At 47.4% G+C, this 16098-nt stretch overlaps 1 pseudogene; it reads right to left on the bottom strand.

Annotated features, from left to right (window-relative positions):
* Positions 1-11390: 11390 nt before the first annotated feature.
* On the bottom strand, positions 11391-12282 carry LOC148501160 (uncharacterized; annotated as a pseudogene).
* Positions 12283-16098: the final 3816 nt, after the last annotated feature.

Below are 16098 nucleotides of genomic sequence, written 5' to 3'. Positions count from 1 at the left end.
TGTTTTGGATCTGGATTGGTTTTGCCAAAACCACCCTTCCGTGTTTTGGGTTCTGGGTTTTGTGTTTTGGATCTGTATTTTTTTTTAAAAAAGCATAAAAACAGCTAAAATCACAGAATTTGTTGGTTTCTCTGCTCCTATGCTATTATTAACCTCAATAACCTTAATTTCCACTCATTTCCAGTCTATTCTGAACACCTCACACCTCACAATAGTGTTTTTATGTCCAAAAGGTTGCACCGAGGTAGCTGGATGACTATGCTAAGCGACACGAGTGGGCGGCACAAACACGTGACCCATCTAGGAGTGACACTGCAGTGGCAGACAGGATGGCAGTTAGAAAAACTAGGCCCCAAACTGTACATAATGCAAAGAAAAAAAAGAAGTGCAAGATGGAATTGTCCTTGGGCCCTCCCACTCACCCTTATGTTGTATAAACAGGACATGCACACTTTAACAAATCAATCATTTCAGCGCCAGGGTCTGCCACACAACTGTGGCTGAAATGATTGGTTCGTTTGGGCCCCCACAAAACAAGCTGGCAATTAATGTGTCCCTGCACAAACTGGCTCTACGGAGGCAAGATGTCATCCTCATCCTCCTCATCCACCGATTCCTCACCCTCTTCAGTGTGTACATCCTCATCCTCACAAAGTATTAACTCGTCCCCACTTGAATCCACCACCACAGGTCCCTCTGTACCTTCTGGAGGCAGGTCTCCCTGGAAGAGCTGATAATTCATTTTGATGAACATCATCTTCTCCACATTCTGTGGAAGCAACCTCCTACGCCTTTCGCTGACAAGGTTCCCGGCTGCACTAAACACTCTTTCGGAGTACACACTGGAGGGGGGGCAACTCAGGTAAAATAGAGCCAGCTTGTACAGGGGCCTCCAAATTGCCTCTTTTTCCTGCCAGTACAGGTATGGACTGTCTGACATGCCTACTTGGATGCTGTCACCGATGTAATCCTCCACCATTCTGTCAATGGTGACAGTATCATATGCAGTGACAGTAGACATGTCAGAAATTGTTGCCAGGTCCTTCAGTCCGGACCAGATGTCCAAACTTGGTCCTGCCTGCCCTGCATCACCACCAGCGGGTTGCTTAGGATACCTAAGTTTTTTCCTGGCAGCCCCAGTTGCGGGAGAAAATGAAGAAGGAGCCGTTGACGTGTCACGTTCCGCTTCAGCTGACAGTGTGTTCACCAGCAGGTCTTTGCACCTCTGCAGGCTTGTGTTGGCTGGAAAGAGAGACACCACATAGGCTTTAAACCTAGGATCAAGCACGGTGGCCAAAATGTAGTGGTCTGATTTCAACAGATTGACCACCCTGGAATCCTGGCAAAGCGAATGAAGGGCTTCATCCACAAGTCCCACATGCCGAGCAGAATCGCTCCGTCTTAGCTCCTCCTTCACTTTCTCCAGCTGCTTCTGCAAAAGCCTGATGAGGGGAATGACCTGACTCAAGCTGGCAGTGTCTGAACTGACTTCACGTGTGGCAAGTTCGAAGGGCTGGAGAACCTTGCACAACACGGAAATCATTCTCCACTGCGCTTGAGTCAGGTGCATACCCCCTCCTTTGCCTATGTCATAGGTGGATGTATAGGCTTGTATGGCCTTTTGCTGCTCCTCCATCCTCTGAAGCATATAGAGGGTTGAGTTCCACCGCGTCACAACCTCTTGCTTCAGGTGATGGTGGGGCAGGTTCAAGAGTGTTTGCTGGCGCTCCAGTCTTCGGCACGCAGTCGCTGAATGGCGAAAGTGGCCAGAAATTTTTCGGGCCACCCAAAGCGTCTCCTGCACGCCCCTGTCGCTTTTCACTAATGGCGGATACCGGACGCACGTCTAACACCAACATAGCAGTCAAGGCCTCAGTTATACGTTTTGCTTCAGGATGACTGCTGTCGTACTTCATCCTCCTCGCTAAGGACTGTTGGAGGGTCAATTGTTTAGTAAAAGTAGTGGTGTTCCTACTTCCTCTCTGGGATGATGAACGACTCCCAGCAGCAGCAACAGCAGCAGCGGCAGCAGTAGGCGTAGCAATGCAGGATCCTCCAGAGGAATCCCGGATAGGAGAGTCAGTCATGCCAGTGACATGGCCTGCAGGACTACTTCCGATCCTGACTAAGGAGGAAATTGACGAGGAGGGAGTTGACGGTGTGGTTTGCAGGCGCTTGGATACAACAGGACAACGGGATTTAGGTGTCCCTGGACTGCTTACGGTCTTAGCCAAAGTTTCTGAACTTGACAGTAACTTTTTATGAACGCGCTGCAGGTGCCGTATAAGGGAGGATGTTCCTAGGTGGTTGACGTCCCTACCCCTACTTATTTCACCTTTACATATGGTACATATGGCAAGACAGTTGTTGTCCGGATTTGGATAGAAATATTGCCAGACCAAAGAGGTGGAATGTTTGGTCTTCTGCCCAGGCATGACCGTGATGGGCTTTTTCATCCCACGGACAACAACTGTCTCCCCCGGAGCCTGATTTAAACAAACCACATCACCATCAGAATCCTCCTCGCCAACTTCCTCCTCAGCGCCAGCTACACCAGTATCCTCATCCTGTTGTACTTCAACAGTGACATCTTCAATTTGCATATCAGCAAGTGGACTGTGGGTGCTCCTTTCAGCACTTGCAGGGGGCGTGCAAATGGTGGAAAGAGCCACCTCTTCCCGTCCAGTGCTGGGAAGGTCAGGCATCGCAACCACCACCACACTTGGACTCTCCTTGGGGATTTGTGATATCTTCTTAGAAAGCACAGTTCTTCGCTGTGCTTTTGCCAGCTTAACTCTTTTGATTTTTTTAGTGGGAGGAGGGCTTCCATCGTCATGTGAAGCTGAACCACTAGTCATGAACATACTAGGGATCGACCTTAGCCGTTCCTTGCCACTCCGTGTCGTAAATGGCATATTGGCAAGTTTACGTTTCTCTTCAGCTGATTTAAATGTCTTTTTCAAGGTCATTTTCCTGAACTTTGCCATTTGGGATTGTATGTGCCCTCTACTATGACATTGGGCATCGGCCTTGGCAGACGACGATGATGGCATGTTATCGTCTATGTCATGACTAGTGGCAGCAGCTTCAGCACTAGGAGGAAGTGGTTCTTGATCTTTCTCTATTTTATTTTTATCGGAGAAAGTTTGGTCCTCCATTTATGTTATATCGATTTGATATATACGTGCGGCTAAACACAGAAAATAATTTTTTTTTTGGTTTGGACTGGAGTGTACTTTCGGGGGTTACAGCACCCTTAACGGTCAAGCCAGCCGGCCCTTTACTTATGACACAGGCGCACGCTTGGCACTACTTTGTTGATGCACGTGCGGCTACTGCGCACACAATTCACAAACACAGAAAATAATTTTTTTTTTGGTTTGGACTGGAGTGTACTTTCGGGGGTTACAGCACCCTTAACGGTCAAGCCAGCCGGCCCTTTACTTATGACACAGGCGCACGCTTGGCACTACTTTGTTGATGCACGTGCGGCTACTGCGCACACAATTCACAAACACAGAAAATAATTTTTTTTTTGGTTTGGACTGGAGTGTACTTTCGGGGGTTACAGCACCCTTAACGGTCAAGCCAGCCGGCCCTTTACTTATGACACAGGCGCACGCTTGGCACTACTTTGTTGATGCACGTGCGGCTACTGCGCACACAATTCACAAACACAGAAAATAATTTTTTTTTTGGTTTGGACTGGAGTGTACTTTCGGGGGTTACAGCACCCTTTAATGGTCAAGCCAGCCGGCCCTTTACTTATGACACAGGCGCACGCTTGGCACTACTTTGTTGATGCACGTGCGGCTACTGCGCACACAATTCACAAACACAGAAAATAATTTTTTTTGGGGTTTGGACTGGAGTGTACTTTGGGGGTTACAGCACCCTTTAACGGTCAAGCCAGCCGGCCCTTTACTTATGACACAGGCGCACGCTTGGCACTACTTTGTTGATGCACGTGCGGCAACTGCGCACACAATTCACAAACACAGAAAATATTTTTTTTTTTGGTTTGGACTGGAGTGTACTTTCGGGGGTTACAGCACCCTTAACGGTCAAGCCAGCCGGCCCTTTACTTATGACACAGGCGCACGCTTGGCACTACTTTGTTGATGCACGTGCGGCTACTGCGCACACAATTCACAAACACAGAAAATAATTTTTTTTTGGTTTGGACTGGAGTGTACTTTCGGGGGTTACAGCACCCTTTAACGGTCAAGCCAGCCGGCCCTTTACTTATGACACAGGCGCACGCTTGGCACTACTTTGTTGATGCACGTGCGGCTACTGCGCACACAATTCACAAACACAGAAAATAATTTTTTTTTGGTTTGGACTGGAGTGTACTTTCGGGGGTTACAGCACCCTTTAACGGTCAAGCCAGCCGGCCCTTTACTTATGACACAGGCACACGCTTGGCACTACTTTGTTGATGCATGTGCGGCTACTGCGCACACAATTCACAAACACAGAAAATAATTTTTTTTTTGGTTTGGACTGGAGTGTACTTTCGGGGGTTACAGCACCCTTAACGGTCAAGCCAGCCGGCCCTTTACTTATGACACAGGCGCACGCTTGGCACTACTTTGTTGATGCACGTGCGGCTACTGCGCACACAATTCACAAACACAGAAAATATTTTTTTTTTTGGTTTGGACTGGAGTGTACTTTCGGGGGTTACAGCACCCTTAACGGTCAAGCCAGCCGGCCCTTTACTTATGACACAGGCGCACGCTTGGCACTACTTTGTTGATGCACGTGCGGCTACTGCGCACACAATTCACAAACACAGAAAATAATTTTTTTTTGGTTTGGATTGGAGTGTACTTTCGGGGGTTACAGCACCCTTTAACGGTCAAGCCAGCCGGCCCTTTACTTATGACACAGGTGCACGCTTGGCACTACTTTGTTGATGCACGTGCGGCTACTGCGCACACAATTCACAAACAGAAAATATATTATTTTTTTAGCACTTGGGGGGAGCACCCCTGATGGACAGAGCACCCCCTGGACAACACTACAGCACCCCTTTAGGACTGGGACACTGCACAGGACTTTGGAGTGGACAACACAGTCCAGCCAGCCCCTATGGACTTTGAAGTAGTGGACACAGCCCCTATTAACAACAGCAGCACAGCACAACACAGCCCCTATGGACTTTGAAGTAGTGGACAACAGCAGCACTACACTACACTACACAGCCCTAACTCCCACCCTCCCTCTTCACTGTCCACAGCCGAGTGAGAAAATGGCGCCGACGCGGGTACCTTATATAGGATCCAAAACCCGCGAGACTCGGAAGGCGGGATGATGACGTTTTGCCTCGATTTCAGATCCGAGTCAGGCGGGAAAAGTCGAGCCTGACTCGGATCGGACTCGGATCGGGGGATTTCAGAAATCCGAACCCGCTCACCCCTAGTTACAATATATATATATATACACTCACAGTATATTTACTAGTTTATTGACCCCCCAGTTACTCCCCTGGACAACTTTTCTGGTGATTTTGTCCCCCTTGCTGTATCAGTGTTTTGAGGGTAACACCTGTAGCACCTAAGCAAATAACAAAGCATATGCGTTAGTCTGTGGGCTTCCTGGCCTATGCTCCACTGAAAATGTAAAATCTTTGCCCCAAAAGGTAGTACCTTAGTGTTTCTAATGCCCATTTAATTGCCTATGCTTTTTTTTCAGCAGTGGCATAATTTCCGGCATAATTTCTCTCATGTATATTCATTTTACTATTTAAATAAGTGGATTCTTTTTTAAAGTCAGTTGTCACCAAAACTGGTTGAGTACACACCACTACCTTCAATGCCTGAAAAGCATTTTCTGCCTCAGGATTCCACTTAACCATAACTGACTGCTTACCCTTGGTAAGGTCAGTTAAAGGGACAGCAATGTTAGCAAAAGTGGGTATAAATCTTCTATAAGTATTGTATTACCTCAGTTCTATTAAGTTAGGGGCTTTATTAAACCTTTTCCTATAATATATCATAGATGCTTTACCTCTTCCATCCCTAAGCAACAGTTTTTTGGGTTGGCTATTGTTTCCAGTGGAAATTTAAGGCTCAGGAGGGCAGCAACAGAGTGATATAAATCACACAATACACACACAGTTTAAATTAAGTCATTAAAATTATTTATTTGTACTTAGCTTTTCAATTAATCCTGATTATATTCAAATACAGCACAATCGCATCCGGGAGCCTCGTCCTACGTGGTAGACCGGATGGGTCCACCGTCCCAGCACTTTCTGCAGTCAGCCTGGATTCTGGGATTTAAGGCTCCAGACTTCCGCATTTCACACCTAATTATAAGACTCAATAAAGACCGGATGCTATATACCTACCTACATTAAAATAAGTATTAACAATATGGAGCACCATTACCTCCAATATGGTTATTGGCACTCTATTATAACAAGTGACATTGACATTTATATGTTCAAGGCTCCTTACTAAAAGCAGACAATAACACAATCTTAGATGCAACTAGTCAAAATATGTAACTAAAGCACATTCCTTTGAGAATCAAATCAAAGGACACCTTCTAATAAACAGTAAAATATGTGTTTAACATAGTCGAACATTAGTATCAAACAGTATAGTTAAGTTAGTCGAAAAACTTTCTAATGATGTTAATACAATCACTAATAAATATATTAAAAGTACTGTGTATTGTATAATCTGTCACAGCTATCAATCCTGCCTCATGGATAGAGTCCAATACTGCTTGTACCTTGGGTAAGTGAGAATGCCAGTCAGGATTTTCGATGACTACATGATCGAGATAAGCAGCAGTTTAATGTCTATGAGGCCTTAGAATTGTATCTATCATACTCTGAAAGGTGGCGGATGCCCCATGTAACGCTAATGGCCACTTCTTATATTGGAACAGACCCTTAGGTGAAGAAAAAGCTGTCTATACTTTTACCTTTTCTATCAACGGCACTTGCCAGTAACCTGTGGTTAAGTCTACAGTGGTTAAGTTTGGCCTCATGCTGTTGAACAGTTGAGAGGGTTTTGGCTATTGTTACTTCAGGAACCAAAGGTACTGTGGTTACCGGAGGGACTGGGGTGGATGACAGAGCTACTGTATCTTTCCAAGGTTTTATAAGATTTACATAGTATATCTGTTCTGGCTTTCTTTTCCCAGACTGGTACACCTTATAATTAACCACCCACTTTTTCTTTGATTTAAAAACTTACTTTTTACCATGGGAACCAAAATAAGCACTCTGGGGGTCATTCAGACCCGGTCGTTAGCGCCGATGCGCTCGGACCGGGTCGATGGCCCCCCACAGAGCATGCGCGCGATGGCACAGGCGCCGTCGTGCGCATGCGTGAGACCCGCTACGACCGACAGCGCCAGTCGTAGCGGGTCTTGATCCAAAGGGGGCGAGCTCTCGATGTTGATTGACAGCTCGCCCCGTTTGGAAGGCGGGCCGGGGGGGGTGGCAGCTCAAACGGAGGCGTTCCCATGGGAACGCCTACCATTTGGGGGAGGCCCCACTGACATCACTAGTGATGTCAGTGGAGAGCTTCCGGCTCAGACAGAGTCAGAAGCTCTCCGGGGCTTACGACAAGGGAGACCCTACCCTAGGGTCTCGTCGTAAGCCCTGATGGTCGCGATGGTCTGTGACCATCGCGACCATCACCGGAGCGGTCGTTAGAGCTGTGGGTGTTAACCCACAGCCTAACAACCACAACAGAGGCTGGCGGTCAGGATGCAAGCGGCCGCCAAATTTCTGAGCGACCGCTTGCATCCTCCGACCGCCTCTGAATGAGGCCCTCTGTCCCCAGGTGCAAAGGTGCGTAATTGGGCATTACGATTGTAGACTCTTTGTTGTGCCTGTTTGGGCCTGTTCCAAGTGCACTATCAGCACTGCTGCAGCATTTCTTTCCTGCATCTGAAAAACATGCTCAATAACCATCTTACAAGGACTGGGTTGCCCCTCCCATGTCTTTTTGCAATATCCAGCAATCTCCTTGGGTGTTTTCCATACAGTAAATCAAGAGATGAGAACCCCGTAGAAGATTGTGGAACCTCTCTAATGGCCTGCAATAAATAGGGTAACAAATAATCCTAATTTTTCCCATATATATCCACAACTTTCTTCTTTTAAATTTTGTTAAACTCCTCCAATAAACCATCAGCCTGAGGGTCCTTAGCTGAGTTACCTTAAACAGGTGATTAATCTTGATATAAATGTAACTGTTTTTAAGTTCATTCCACCACCCAGCACCCGATTACCCTGGAACAGTCTTACCAGAATTCACTGGAGATCGCTGTTGTAGAACTAGGGGCATACTCAACAGTCTCTTGGCTGTCACATACCTCTCCACCATTTCCAACATCTGGTCTGCTGTTTGAGGGTCCCAATGGCTCACCCACTTGTGCAGAGCTGCACGCAGTGGCCGTAGGTATCGGTCCATAACAACCCTTTCCACTATCTGTGGCCCTGTTAAAGTCTCTGGTTGTAGCCACTTCTTGGTGAGAAGGATGAAAACACTGGAAAGGTTGTCAATGCTTGTTGAGAGACAATGTGATTTTTTAATGTAAGCATTGTGCTAAAGACTTCTGTTTTGTGAGAGGGACGTTAGGTTGTCCACTTTGAGAGAGGGATTATTTTGTTTAGTTAGAGTCGAACAGGCCGGGATTTACTCTTATGTTTTTATTTTTGTGCGGCTAATAAAACTAGTTTCTTAAAATGCCCTTAACATACATCGGTCATCCGGAGATGGAGATAACAGAACCAGGATTGCAGCAGTACTTAAATCACTGCAATCTTTCAGGGCAGTTATCGCTGTCAAAACCTGTTGAAACTTATGTCTAGCAGGGACTACCTCTGGAAATAGCATGCTTGTTAGATGAAGTACTGTAAATAGAGCTTTTTGCTGTTTCATAAATATATTGTTAAGTGCAGAGCTGTAACAGGACACAATTGCGCCCTGTGACAGCCCCACTCCCTGAGCGCAATGTCATGACATCCCGCACATGACGTCATTAGGTCGTGCAGGGGCGTGACAGGCGGCTTATTTTGCCCCATTTTCACATTCCTTAGTGTTTAGAGGTATGTGTAGGTAAATTTGCTCCTAACTCCAAGAGGGGTATTCAATTTTCCGAGATGTGCTACCGCTATGTTCAGCTGTGGTCTGAGTTTGCAATGAATCTCTATTGGGCTCTGGAAACAAGCGATATTGGTGGCTAAGAGGTGAGGGCATTCTGATCATCTCAAGAGCACTTGACAGACATAGCCCCCCTTAAATGTCTTATTGTACTATGTTCATGTGCTTGTTGGCAACATAATATTAACAAAGCTCATTATAAAAAGCTAGTTCTACATAATATGTTCTATATAATAAGACCTCCATTGGCTTATTGCTAATCAAATATCTCAACACCCTTACCTAACTTAGCACTTAACTTATCTACTAAATAAAGAGACGGACACCATAGCAGCTTGGATAAAAGGTCACAGCTTTTATTTCCGAATTAATTAATTCATGAATTCACCTAACCATGGTGGCCAGGAGACGCTGCATACTCAGTTCTAGCTTTCAAACTGACACAGACAAGGAACGACTAAAACGTTCCCCCTAAAGACGCACTGAAGGTCTCGCCTTCCTCCTGGGCCAGCCTACTCCGAGCGCTTCCGTACAAAAGCGCTCGGGTCCCCTCGTACGAGAAGGACAGACTCATCATGTTACATCGAGGTCCAGCGCCCCCACAATGCTCTTTTGCGCCACAATAAAACCAGTGAGATGCAGCGTTCTCCCGCCATGCTGTGCCCTCCCTAAATAGGAAAAAACACACAACAAAATACAAACAGCAAAGTTTTGGGCGGGAGGGTGGGCTCCAGAATCACAAAGAGGCAGATACTTTACCCTTCTCCTCTTTTATAACTTAATTGAAGGAACGCCCCCAACTGCAATCATTGGCCAGCTCATAACCACCTGACCTCCCTTAACCCATTTAATCTGCCTAGTAACAAGGCTGTCAAGACAGCCAATCAGCAAAAATCCCAGGATTCTTATCTCACTCATGTTTAGGCAACCTTCGTTTTATATAAGACCTCCATTGGCTTATTGCTAATCAATTATTTCAACACCCTTACCTAACTTGGCGCTTAACTTATCTACTAAAAAAAGAGACGGACACCATAGCAGCTTGGATAAAAGGTCACAGCTTTTATTTCCTAATTAATTAATTAATGAATTCACCTAACCATGGTGGCCAGGAGACGCTGCATACTCAGTTCTAGCTTTCAAACTGACACAGACGGGGAACGACTAAAACGTTCCCCCTAAAGATGCACTTACGCCGTGAAGGTCTCGCCTCCCTCCTGGGCCAGCCTACTCCGATCGCTTCCGTACAAAAGCGCTCGGGTCCCCTCGTACGAGAAGGACAGACTCGTCATGTTACATCGAGGTCCAGCGCCCCCACAACGCTCTTTTGCGCCACAATAAAGCCACTGAGATGCAGCGTTCTCTCGTCAAAGCCAGCCTCAAATTGAGACTGGCCCGCCACCAAGAGAAAAAACTACTAATCCAAAAAGGCAAGCAACTCCTTCAAAAACAAACCTAAACCCAAATTGTTAAAATGAACCCCGTCCGGGCGAAAAAATCTAGCCAAATCTGAACCCCAAAAGCTATGCCTGACTACCAAGCCACCAAAAGACAAGACATGTTTATTCAAAGCTCTGTTCACCTTATGTCTTGCTCTATCCAAAGCCTTGTGGTCCCGTTCACCCCGCCATACCAGCTGCGGCACAATCTCAGACCATACAATGCGCACCTTTGGCCACATCAAACGAACCACATCTACCAACTCAGCTGAAAAGACAACTCCAAGCCTTTCAATTTACACAGATCATTCCCACCAACATGCAGGACCAACCAATCAGGTACTCCCCATCTCGCTGCCGACTCCACCAACAAATCACGCACAGATGCACAAAGCAGACCACGCACACCTATCCAGCGAACTTGCCTACCGCCTAACAATTCACTCGTCCGTCTAGCCAAACCATGCCGTTCAGCCCAAAATATATAAGAATGGCTGACCAGCCAAACCTGTTCTTCTCCAAAGTCTTCTCCTGTAAGGAAACAACACCCTGACCGTGAGCCACCGCACCAAAACCAAACCAATACACAACAAAATTAACACATAGCAACTAAACTAGCAGGGATGCCAATGGGGAAACGGGTAACCCGAGTGAAGGAGAAAAACTAAAAAACCTTCCCCGTGAACCAAGTTGGGCCAGATGATGGTCCCCGGGAGGAAAAACTAAAAAATTCCTTCACACCCCCACTTATCGAATGCTAACCATTCGTTAACTGGGCGGTAAACAATGTTTTCGGGTTGGCGCAGGAGCGCACCTACAGCTTATCGCAGCGAACGTACGTCTTATATGCAGAGGATTTCCACCTCCCAATCTTTTGAATATAACTGCTGGAAGCCCCTGCTAATGCTGCACTAGTGGCATCACCTATCCTGAAGGAATGAGTCCCGTAACTGGAGCCATCTAAGCCTAACGCCACTAAGCTACGCCGAAGAACAGCAGCAAATTGAAATTTGGAAAGAGGGGACAAATTTGAGTGCACCAACCATTGGGCACCACCTGCTGGAAAAATAGCCATATACAATGCTGCGAGTCGCACCGGGCAAACAGAGGCATCATCCTGTTTGTGCAAAGTAACCCACTTGCCCCGGCCTAACTGATCCATCTTGGAAAAACGTAGCCTGCACAAAATGGATGACTCCTGAAACACAATGTCACCCAACATGAACCCTGAAGACGCCGAGGACTTGCTGGAAGCTACAACCTCACTGACCCTAAAAGCCCCAAAAAATGCGACTGCAAAAGCTAAGCGGAACAGTGAGGTCTCAAAAGAATCTGAAGCCACTCTGTCCATAACACCCAGCAAGCGAACAAGGAGATGGAGATCGATGGGCCTGCGAGGGTCAGCCCTGGCGGGAAACTCCTTGGCCCAACCTTTAAGGGCCTTAGAAAGGAGGAATGATTTGGTGGGGTCTGGTAAACCCTTTAACTTACTAAAAAAGGAAATACCCGCCAGGGCCGAGGACATGGAAGCCTTGGAGCGACCACCAAACGAACCTGGATATCAATTCGGAAGATGACTTACCTAGCTGGTGGCTTTGTGAACAAAAAGCCAGCCAGTCCTGCCACGACGCAGCATACGCCCTCCGAGTTGCTGGAGCCAGCGACCCCTGCGCCAGGCCCTCTATACCGGCCTGATAATCTGCCATACAAAAGGAGGGCAAGGTGACCCAGACGCAGCAGCCGCCGGCGCCAGCAAACGGAAACGGGAAAATTGAAAATGGGACAATGCCTCAGCAATCTCATTCCGCACCCCAGGGACGTGCCGCGTGCGAAACCGAATGTTGGCCTCTAAGCAACGCAACACCAAATGCCTAAGGAGGCGCATAGCCGGGGGGGAGGAAGAACGCTGATTGTTAATGGCCTGAACTACCCCTAGATTGTCGCACCAGAAAACTACGTGCTGACCAGCCAAACGCTCCCTCCATAGCTCGACTGCTACTACAATAGGGAAAAGTTCCAACAACAGCAAATTCCGAGTAAGACCGTCTAAATGCCATTCAGGTGGCCAGGGTGCTGCGCACCACTCTCCGTTAAAAAAGGCCCCAAAACCCGAGGAGCCAGCTGCATCAGTGAAAATGCTGCAGAGTTGCATTCGTCACAGGAGCAGAAGGCCAAATGCGCTCACCATTGAAACGAACCAGAAAACTGGACCAAGTCCGCAGATCCTCCTTAATTTCAGAAGACAAACGAACATAATGATGCGGCTGGCTCACCCCGGCCGTGGACCTCTCTAACTTTCTGCAAAAAACCCGCCCCATGAGAATAATGCGACAAGCAAAATTAAATGACCCCAGTAAAGACTGAACCACGTGCAATTTAACGCTATCCGCTCCTAAACAAATCGCAATCTGATCAAGCAACTTAATGACCTTGTCACGCGGCAAGCGACAACAACCCGCCACTGTGTCTATCTCTATGCCCAAATAAGAAAGACAGGATGAGGGGCCCTCGGTTTTGTCATGCGCAACAGGAACTCCTAAACAAAGCTGTGGCGGAAAAAAGGAGATCCGTACAAACCTCACTCCCTCCTATACCTATAAAGAGAAAGTCGTCAAGGTACTGCGCAACACCGTGATGCCCAGTGCCTGCTACAATGCACCAATGTGGAAACGAACTGAACTTCTCAAAATAGGCATAGGAGACCGCACAACCCATGGGCAGACATTTATCAACAAAGAAATCCCCTCCGAGTCTAAAACCCATATATTGCATTGCTTCAGGGTGTAAAGGTAACAAGCGAAATGCGGACTCAACATCCAATTTTGCCAGCAAAGCGCCCGGACCGAAGCCACGAACCAGGCCTAAAGCATCATCAAAGGACTGATACGAAACACTACAAGCCGAATCGGGTATAGCATAGTTGATCGAATTACCGTGGGGGTAGGACAAATGCTGAATCAAACGAAACTTCCCAGGCGCCTTCTTAGGAACTACTCCCAACGGCGAGACACAAAGGTTCGGCAGAGGAGGACAAGGGAAAGGGCCCTCCATCCAGCCCAGCGAAACCTCCGTGTCCACCTCAGCCTGCAAAACTTGAGGAAAATCCCGGGCAGAGCGCAAATTCCGGGGGGCATTAACTTGGAGCGGGCCGGAAATAGGCAAACTGAAACCAAATGAAAAACCATCCAAAAGAAAAGAAGCAGACTCTCTATCGGGATAATGCGCCAACCACTTGGAAAGCTCCGCCAAACGGATAGGCGACCTAGCCTTAACTAGCTGTCTTGGAGCTATCGGCCCTATCAGAAACCGCGGCTCCGGAGCCCCGACGGCAATCCCTGGCTGGGTGCTCCCCGTTGCAAATGCGGCAGGAGTGACGAAAACGACAAGAGGCACCCCGGTTGCACCTCGAGTCATTGAAAGCAAAACACTTCCCCTTCGTCATCCCCGACGCACCAGGCCTAGATAAAGCAACCTTACGCGGGGGCACTGCGTCCAAAGGAGGCCGCCGAGGCTGCGACACCTCAAGCCAAACCTCGACATCTTTAACCCCAAATGGAACTATGCGACTGCCCTCATGCTCACGTCTGAACTGGCAATCATAATCCTTCCACGATGTGCCCCGTGACCGGGCGAACATATCATGCACCAAGTAAATGTACCTGATAACATTCTGATGCTCCTCTGGTCGTGTTTCTAAATAACACGCCGCAAAAATAAGCATGCCTTTTAGCCAGGAATTATATCCGCAGAAGACATCTTCCCCAAGCCCTCCCGGCTTTTTAGCTTGAGCTAATCCCTTCTTCATCTCATCCGTGAGGGTGAAAAAAATCTACGAATTTACCCCTGCGCATCTTTTCCCTTACGCTTTTTCGCAAACCCCGAAGGACAGCAGTATTAGCGCAATGTACAGAATCCGCTCCCGGCGGCGGTTCAATGGGGCCTGATGCCTCACCTGTTTTCTTCTTTCCCTCAGTTTTTTTAGCTAAATGCCGCGCAACCAATCTAGCAATCTTGCACGGGCGCCCCGGGGTACCAGACGAGTGAGAAGATGAGGCAGAAAGAGAGGATGAAGATGAAGACATATCATACTCACCACCGCCCTGGACAGGAACCAAATCGCCTGGTGCTTCATTGGAGGGTCCACCGGAGCTCCCTCCGGGTCCACCTCGACGCGCACAGGAGCTGGAGCCACGACAGCTGGAATGATCGGAACGTCCACCGTTTCTGAAACTGTACCAGGTGCGTCAGGAACCAAAACCGGAACTGAACAATCAACAGGCAGGGGGGGGGGTGTGGACGGAAGAGCGGGAGCAGGAGGAGAGTGGTGTAAAACAGCAGGGACAGAAACAGATGCAGGAAAAGCAGGGGTAGCAGATGCAGAAGAAATAGGGGGGGGAACAAAGTAGGCACCAGGGGGGCGGCCGAAGGGGGGGCATGGGTAAAAAAAGAGGAGGTAGGTTGATGAATGAAAGGAGCGGGAGGGGGACAGGAGTGCCAAGGTGAAGGGCTGGAAAAAGAGGGAGGCTGCCAATAAGGGAAACCGTAAGGCAGGGAGGAAGCCATGAAGGAAGGGTATGAGGAAGGTGGAGCAGCAGAGACAGCGGGAAAAATAGGGGGAGCAGGGCCAGAACTCCAGAAGGCTAGGACCATGAAGAAAAAGGGGCAGGGGAGGGGTAATGAGGGTTGAAAAAAGAAGTGGCAGGCAAGGAACTTGCCATTAATGGGATATGCTGCTGTGGGTAGGGGTTGTGTACTGAGGTGTTCACCCCAATTGTTCATGAAATATACATTTTGTTGCTTGTATGCTCTGCGATCCATAACTTGACTTTGCATGATGCGACCTCCCCACCGATAACACCGGAATACTGTAAAAAGAGTACGCATCAGTACAAGACCAAACACGACTTGTTTAGCATGTATAATACCTTAGTTATCAAATACCTTTATTTCTCAGCATTTAAACTAACTGAACCAACTTAAATCATACACTTTAAAGCTTATTGAACCTTATGTGTGAATATGTAATGTGTGGGTATTCAGGGTTTCATATAAGGATGCTAGTTAAATTGGGGCAGATTAGTGCGCATAAAACTAATAAAACAGCGGTTTCATACAAAGTCCTATGCATTCGCTAATATGTGACTAGTTAACAGCGCAATTGTGCGTATTAATGTGTGTATGAGAAATGGTGAAAAATGCAATCGCATGGTGCTAATAGTATCATCGCCACATGTACTAAAATGTGAGTTTATCTAAAATGGCGCTTAGGCGGCCATTCGCAAAATGGCGTCTTGCGATCTCATTTTCAAGATGGCATCTTGCGGCCAGTCGCAAGGTGGCGTCGTTGGGATTAAATTTTAAACTGAACTTGTCTCAGCCAATTATTCAGCTTCGACAGTCCACACTTTGATAGCAAACAACATGCTATCACAATCTGCTATTAGAATTGAATTTAGGCTTACATTTACATATTATTTGGTGTTATTATGGGATGGCGCAAGGTGGTTCTTAATCCATCAATA

Source organism: Taudactylus pleione, unplaced genomic scaffold, assembly GCF_031769625.1.
Source record: "Taudactylus pleione unplaced genomic scaffold, aTauple2 ptg000532l, whole genome shotgun sequence".
NCBI lineage: Eukaryota > Metazoa > Chordata > Amphibia > Anura > Myobatrachidae > Taudactylus > Taudactylus pleione.
This window is presented reverse-complemented; position numbering and strand designations above follow the sequence as displayed.